Source organism: Schistocerca piceifrons, chromosome 3, assembly GCF_021461385.2.
Source record: "Schistocerca piceifrons isolate TAMUIC-IGC-003096 chromosome 3, iqSchPice1.1, whole genome shotgun sequence".
NCBI lineage: Eukaryota > Metazoa > Arthropoda > Insecta > Orthoptera > Acrididae > Schistocerca > Schistocerca piceifrons.
In genome coordinates, this window is record NC_060140.1 from 877,460,218 (window position 1) to 877,468,885 (window position 8,668).

Below are 8,668 nucleotides of genomic sequence, written 5' to 3' on the forward strand. Positions count from 1 at the left end.
CACACCGCCTCCAGCGTTGGGCTCTTTACTTATCTCGTTTCAATTATGAGATTCATTTCAGGCTGATGGCTCAACATGTGAATGCTGATGCACTGTCTCGTCTTCCCATGGGTCTTGATCTGGCATTCGATAGGGATGAACTTTTGTGTTTCCACCTGGATGTTGCCGAGCAGTGGGTTGTGGACGGGTTCCCCATCACCAGGGACCGGCTGGCGGCTGCTAGGGGATCTGACCCTACCCTCTCCCGGGTTTTACGCTGTATTCAGAAGGGTTGGCCAGATCGTCCATCCGCTAAGACTTCTGATCCGTTCCGGAACTACTACGCTTTGCGTTTCCGCCTCACAGCTAGGGATGGTGTTATCCTCCATTCCACCGAAAATGCATCGCCGCGTGTTGTGGTACCTGCGTCTTTGCGTGCTTCGGTCTATCGTTCCTTCACCAAGGGCACTGGGGTGTGTCTCGCACAAAATCTCTGGCGTGCCGTCATGTGTACTGGCCCGGCATCGACTCTGAAATCGCACACATGGTCGCTGCCTGTGGCCCTTGTGCGTCACAGGCCACCGCCCCCAAGTCATCTTTGTCACCGTGCCCTTCGCCTGAGAAGCCCTGGGAGCATATTCATGCTGACTTCGCGGGGCCTTTTTTGGGTACTTATTGGCTTATCGTTATTTGCGCCTACTCTAACTTTCCTTCCAGTGTCCGTTGCACGTCGCCTACCACCGCGGCAACCACCAATGCTCTAGCTTGCGTTTACTCTTTGGAAGGCCTTCCCTCTACTCTTGTTACTGATAATGGTCCGCAATTTGCCTCTTCCGATTTTGCGGATTTTTGTGCCCGTCACGACGTCATGCATGTCACGGCCCCTCCGTTCCATCCACAGTCAAACGGTGAGGCTGAACGACTGGTCCGCACATTTAAGGTTCAGATGAGGAAACTCCTGACTTCTTCTGCTTATGGTGATGGTGCACTTCTCCAATTTCTGGCTTCTTACTGTTTCACCCCCATGGGTGACCACAGCCCGGCTGAGCTCTTACATGGGTGACAGCCCCGCACGCTACTTCATCTTCTGTGGCCTTCCATCTCATGGCTGCGGGTGCCTTTGCTTGGCCGCTTCACTGCCGACGACCTTGTATGGGTACGGGGATATGGCAGGCGGCCAAAATGGAGTCCTGGCTGCATCTTATGACACCGTGGGCGACGCCTGTATGAAATCCAGATGGACATGGGTGTTGCAGTTCATTCGGACCAGCTTCGGCCTCGTGTGCCGGCAACACCTGTTCCGGATGCCGCTACACCACCTTCGGCTCTACCTGATGCTCGGGATACTGGAATCTATCATTACTCACAACGCAGTCCTCTTACCATCATATTGGTGCCAGCACAAGAATTGACGCCACCAGTAGACGTGCCCATGCAGGAACCAGATGACCATCATCTGTCAGAGCAACTCTACTCATCTCTTTCTCCTACGGACGCGGACACATCGCTCATGTCTCCTGTTATAACAACTGGACTTGCCGCAATGGGCAGATTGGTGCACGGGGCCCTAACAGATTCGACCCCCACGTCTCCTTTCATCTTGACCAATTATCATTGGGGACACTTCTGTCCGTATGGGAAGCTTCCTCCTCGAGACTTTACGGGCAGTCAAACAACACCTGTGGACGTTAGCAATCTACAGGCCACCTCCATCAAGGCCTGTGCAAAAAATTCAAAGGGGGGGGGGGGGAAGGGTTGTGACTTGCCGATCTTTCAAAATGCCGCCGCGCAGTTACGCGCATCCTCTACAAGCAGCGCTGTCTGCCAGCCATGCAGCAGCAGTGCCACCTAAGCAGCCAGCCAGCCAGTGGCTGCTAGACTTGGACTCGGTTATGATTTGACTTTTAAAGTGTACACACGTCTTACTCTGTTTACTTGCTCTGTGACTTTCATGTATTGCGTCTTCCTTGAAATATATTTGTTCAACTTGAAGTTATTACACCTATATTCATTGATCAAGAGAAATAAACACTCATCATGACAGATGAGGTCTGTTAGGAAATCATTCGCTGTACAGTCTTTCAGCAGTGAGGTGCATGTCAGTGAGTTCAGCAAAACTGTACTGGTACTATTCCATCTACTGTATCATACGTCACTGAATAGCACTGAGTAATGAATGGGTCTGCTGTAGATTCATAGCACGCCCTGTCATGGGACAATGCAAATACGATGTAACAGAGCCACCTTATGGACAAGTAAAGTAAATGAAAGCTACGACATGATTTCCCAGTAATCAGGCTCGTCCTCCTTGTTTTATTGCAGGCACTAAAGAATGTACACATAAGTAAACAACACAGTAAATGTAAACTTGTACACATGTTAGTTGTAAATAAGCTGAAAATAGTAATGCTACACAAAGTGGTAGACAAGTTTAATTCCATATTTCCTTAAGCCGGCTTTTCTGACCTCAGGCTCTGTACCTCAAATTGTTCAGTGGAACATTCTCTATGTCCTGTTACATTTTTGCACACCATTAAGCAAAGGTCCTTTATATTGCTTGCTATTTACTTACATGAATGTCTCAATAACAGTTATCTTTGTTGTGTGAGAAACGGAGACACATGTACATTTATCATTATGTTTATGAAGGTATTACCAAGGTTTTCATTTATCCATATGGATACTTCAATTAATAATGTTACTGAATTCTGTGAGAGTAATGTTTATAAAGTGACAGTTCCCATTCAACTTAATTATGCTAATATGTCACTCTATGTTCTTTTTCAGAAAGGAAATCTTTCAGACCTTGAGCAGAGATTGGTGAAAGAATATGAGCAAGAAATCCAAGACAGGTTAAATGAGCTGCATGAAACATCAAGGAGGATACAAACTCTGATTGGCTTAACTAACTCAGATCTGGAACGGCTAATCAATTCCACAGAAGCATCTGAACAAAATGAGGAGGATGACGATAATACAAATAGTGAGACAACAAGTGAAGTCTCGTCTGTGTCAGAACCATTCATAAATCTTGGAACATTATTTAATGATAGTGATACAGAAGAGGCTGCTGATTCCTTAGCTCATACTCAGCCAGGTGTGAATGAAGTGAATCAAATACTGGAAACTATATCAGAAGAAGAAGTGCCTAATGAAGATGCACATGAGTGGATATCTGTAAACACTGCAGTCACTGAAGCATTGCAGTGTGTAGATGTCCAGGAAAAATTTATTAACATTCTAACAAAAGGAGAGTTGCTGACAGGGAAACCAACCCATGATTCAGATGACGGTGCACCAAAAATAGTGACTGTGTGTGAGAAAAGGAATTTATCAGTAAGTATCAGAGCTACAGACAGCTTGACTGCTCAGCTAAGATATATGTTACAGCACCTCACAAAGGAAGTATTTGAGCACTTGCTTCTCATTTATGCATTTTTTTCCATAATGAATCCAAGACAATGTAACAAGGAGTTCTTAATTCTCATTTTCCATTAAACAAGTTTCATTAGCTACTGTAAAATTTGGCGCTACACTTATCATCCTACACTCTATCAGACTTCACAGATTTAGTTTATAAAGGTTCTTGTTCTGGATCTTTTACATACTGAAGCAAATTTTGTGATAATGTTTTGTTGATCTAATTTCTTCATATAAATTAATTTCTTTGAAAGGAGTTGTAAACATAGTTTTTACACACAAATAACCAAAAACTGTAAAGAAAAAATGACTGTAGATGATGAGTGAAACAAAATGTTATTGGAAATCTTAAGTACGTATATAGACAGGGAAAAGAATTTGTACTCTGGTTTGTAAAATTTACCAAGTTTGTAGACATATCAGTATTGACGGTTGTCTGGGTGAAAAATATGAGAAGTAATGGAGCAATCATGATTTATCAAGAGTACAGTAGACCAACATATATGAATGTTGGTTGGTCACAGCCAGTGTGCTCCCTGCCGCCATTGGATAAGCAGCTGCCAGCAGAAAGTCGTATACTCCTAGCTCACTTATTTGTTACATAGTTTAATTCTTAATTTCTTTGCGTGTTTTTGGTACTTGCATTGTTTAATTCATAAATTTCGGGCGTATTATAGTATTTGAGAGTTGTAGCATCGCGTTTTAGTACCTGAATAGTGTAAATTCGCGTAGTCGTGTGTCTTCTGTTTTTGTTTTGAACGGCCAGTGTCGGTTGGTCACAGCCAGTGTGCTCCCTGCCACCGTTTGATAAGCAGCTGCCAGCAGAAAGTTGTATACTCCTAGCTCACTTATTTGTTACATAGTTTAATTCTTAATTTCTTTTCGTGTTTTTGGTACTTGGATTGTTTAATTCATAAATTTTGGGCTTATGATAGTATTTGAGAGTTGTAGCATCGCGTTTTAGTACCTGAATAGTGTAAAATCGCGTAGTCTCCTTCCGCCGCTGAGCAGTGTGTCAGCAGTGCACAAGTAGCAGCATTACTGCATTTACTAGGCAATCTTGTATTTTAATAACCGTTTAAATTTTGTGTCGATTTGTTTGTGCTCTCTGTAGATTAGTTCAGACGTTCTTTGCACAACAGTTTTTAGCATGGATAGGGACTGCAACTGCTGTGTTCGGATGCAGGCTGAGTTGGCATCCCTTCGCTCCCAGCTTCAGGCAGTGTTGGCTTCGGTCACACAGCTTGAGGCTGTTGCCAATGGGCATCACTGTGGGGATCCGTATGGGGGTTTGTCGGGGACAGCCAGCTCGTCCCACGCATCCCCTGATCGGACTATGACTGTGGCTGCCCAGGATACTGCCCACATTGAGGCTCATCCCTCACCTGTGGTAGAGTGGGAGGTTGTCTCGAGGTGTGGCAGGGGCGAAAGACATTCCGAAGGGCTGAACGGAAGGCCTCTCCAGTTTGCCTGACGAACCGGTTTCAGGCTCTGTCTCAGGCTGATACTGATCTTCGGCCGGACGTGGCTGCTTGTCCTGTTCCAGAGGTTGCCCCTCAGTCTGCAAGATGTGGGCGGTCGCAGAGGGTGGGCTTACTGATAGTTGGGAGCTCCAACGTCAGGCGTGTAATGGGTCCCCTTAGGGATATAGCAGCAAGAGAGGAGAAGAAAACCAATGTGCACTCCGTGTGCATACCGGGGGGAGTCATTCCAGATGTGGAAAGGGTCCTTCCAGATGCCATGAAGGGTACAGGGTGCACCCATCTGCAGGTGGTCGCTCATGTCGGCACCAATGATGTGTGTCGCTATGGATTGGAGGAAATCCTCTCTGGCTTCCGGCGGCTATCTGATTTGGTGAACACTGCCAGTCTCAATAGCGGGATGAAAGCAGAGCTAACCATCTGCAGCATCGTCGACAGGACTGACTGCGGACCTTTGGTACAGAGCCGAGTGGTGGGTCTGAATCAGAGGCTGAGACAGTTCTGCGACCGTGTGGGCTGCAGATTCCTCGACTTGGTGGGGTTTCGGGTTCTACTGGATAGGTCAGGAGTCCACTACACGCAGCAAGCAGCTACACGGGTAGCAGGGGTTGTGTGGCGTGGACTGGGCGGTTTTTTAGGTTAGATGGCCTCTGGCAAGTACAGAAAGGGCAACAGCCTCAAAGGGTGCGGGGTAAAGTCAGGACATGCGGGGACCAAGCAGCAATCGGTATTGTAATTGTAAACTGTCGAAGCTGCATTGGTAAAGTACCGGAACTTCAAGCACTGATAGAAAGCACCGAAGCTGAAATCGTTGTAGGTACAGAAAGCTGGCTGAAGCCAGAGATAAATTTTTGCCGAAATTTTTACAAAGGCACAGACGGTGTTTAGAAAGGATAGATTGCATGCAACCGGTGGTGGTGTGTTTGTCGCTGTTAGTAGTAGTTTATCCTGTAGTGAAGTAGAAGTGGATAGTTCCTGTGAATTATTATGGTTGGAGGTTACACTCAACAACCGAGCTAGGTTAATAATTGGCTCCTTTTACAAACCTCCCGACTCAGCAGCATTAGTGGCAGAACAACTGAGAGAAAATTTGGAATACATTTCACATAAATTTTCTCAGCATGTTATAGTCTTAGGTGGAGATATCAATTTACCAGATATAGACTGGGACACTCAGATGTTTATGACGGGTGGTAGAGACAGAGCATCGAGTGACATTATACTGAGTGCACTATCCGAAAATTACCTCGAGCAATTAAACAGAGAACCAACTCTTGGAGATAATATCTTGGACCTACTGATAACAAACAGACCCGAACTTTTCAACTCTGTAAGTGCAGAACAGGGAATCAGTGATCATAAGGCCATTGCAACATCCCTGAATATGGAAGTTAATAGGAATATAAAAAAGGGAGGAAGGTTTATCTGTTTAGCAAGAGTAATAGAAGGCAGATTTCAGACTACCTAACAGATCAAAACGAAAATTTCTGTTCCGACACTGACAATGTTGAGTGTTTATGGAAAAAGTTCAAGGCAATCGTAAAATGCGTTTTAGCCAGGTACGTGCAGAGTAAAACTGTGAGGGACGGGAAAAACCCACCGTGGTTCAACAACAAAGTTAGGAAACTACTGCGAAAGCAAAGAGAGCTTCACTCCAAGTTTAAACACAGCTAAAACCTCTCAGACAAACAGAAGCTAAACGATATCAAAGTTAGCGTAAGGAGAGCTATGCGTGAAGCGTTCAGTGAATTCGAAAGTAAAATTCTATGTACCGACTTGACAGAAAATCCTAGGAAGTTCTGGTCCTATGTTAAATCAGTAAGTGGCTCGAAACAGCATATCTAGACACTCCGGGATGATGATGGTATTGAAACAGAGGATGACATGCGTAAAGCTGAAATACTAAACACCTTTTTCCAAAGCTGTTTCACAGAGGAAGGCCGCACTGCAGTTCCTTCTCTAAATCCTCGCACAAACGAAAAAATGGCTGACATCGAAATAAGTGTCCAAGGAATAGAAAAGCAACTGGAATCACTCAACAGAGGAAAGTCCACTGAACCTGACAGGATATCAATTTGATTCTACACAGAGTACGCGAAAGAACTTGCCCCCCCTTCTAACAGCCGTGTACCGCAAGTCTCTAGAGGAACGGAAGGTTCCAGATGATTGGAAAAGAGCACAGGTAGTCCCTATCTTCAAGAAGGGTCGTCGAGCAGATGCGCAAAACTATAGACCTATATCTCTGACGTCGATCTGTTGTAGAATTTTAGAACATGTTTTTTGCTCGAGTATCATGTTGTTTTTGGAAACCCAGAATTTAGTCTGTAGGAATCAGCATGGATTCCGGAAACAGCGATCGTGTGAAACCCAACTCGCTTTATTTGTTCATGAGACCCAGAAAATATTGGATACAGGCTCCCAGGTAGATGCTATTTTCCTTGACTTCCGGAAGGCGTTCGATACAGTCCCGCACTGTCGCCTGATAAACAAAGTAAGAGCCTACGGAATATCAGACCAGCTGTGTGGCTGGATTGAAGAGTTTTTAGCAAACAGAACACAGCATGTTGTTATCAATGGAGAGACATCTACAGACATTAAAGTAACCTCTGGCGTGCCACAGGCGAGTGTTATGGGACCATTGCTTTTCACAATATATATAAATGACCTAGTAAATAGTGTCGGAAGTTCCATTCGGCTTCTCGTGGATGATGCTGTAGTATACAGAGAAGTTGCAGCATTAGAAAATTGTAGCGAAATGCAGGAAGATCTGCAGCGGATAGGCACTTGGTGCAGGGAGTGGTAACTGACCCTTAACATAGACAAATGTAATGTATTGCGAATACATAGAAAGAAGGATCCTTTATTGTATAATTATATGATACGGAACAAATGCTGGTAGCAGTTACTTCTGTAAAATATCCGGGAGTATGCATGCGGAACGATTTGAAGTGGAATGATCATATAAAATTAATTGTTGGTAAGGCGGGTACCAGGTTGAGATTCATTGGGAGAGTCCTTAGAAAATGTAGTCCATCAACAAAGGAGGTGGCTTACAAAACACTCGTTCGACCTATACTTGAGTATTGCTCATCAGTGTGGGATGCGTACCAGATCGGGTTGACGGAGGAGATAGAGAAGATCCAAAGAAGAGCGGTGCGTTTCGTCACAGGGTTATTTGGTAACCGTGATAGCGTTACGAAGATGTTTAGCAAACTCAAGTGGCAGACTCTGCAAGAGAGACGCTCTGCATCGCGGTGTAGCTTGCTCGCCAGGTTTCAAGAGGGTGCATTTCTGGATGGGGTATCAAATATATTGCTTCCCCCTACTTATACCTCCCGAGGAGATCACGAATGTAAAATTAGAGAGATTCAAGTGCGCACAGAGGATTTCAGACAGTCGTTCTTCCCGCAAACCATACACAACTGGAACAGAAAAGGGAGGTAATGACAGTGGCACGTAAAGTGCCCTCCGCCACACACCGTTGGGTAGCTTGCGGAGTATAAATGTAGATGTAGATGTAGAATGTGTGCTTAACCCAGTAAAATTTATTTGGGTGTGTGTGCGCTTCATGATGTAATAAAACTGCAAATATTTTGACTGCTATTGCAGGCAATTTTCTTCATGGTATATAATAGGAAGCAATTGAAACTTTTAGCACAGGAAAGACATGCTTGTGTTTACAGCAAAACATTTTGAACCAACTTATGCCTCTGTTTCCAAGGATCACATTAATTATCTTTGTGTCACAAGTAACCTAATTGCAATCTCTTGGTATGTTGTGGAACAAG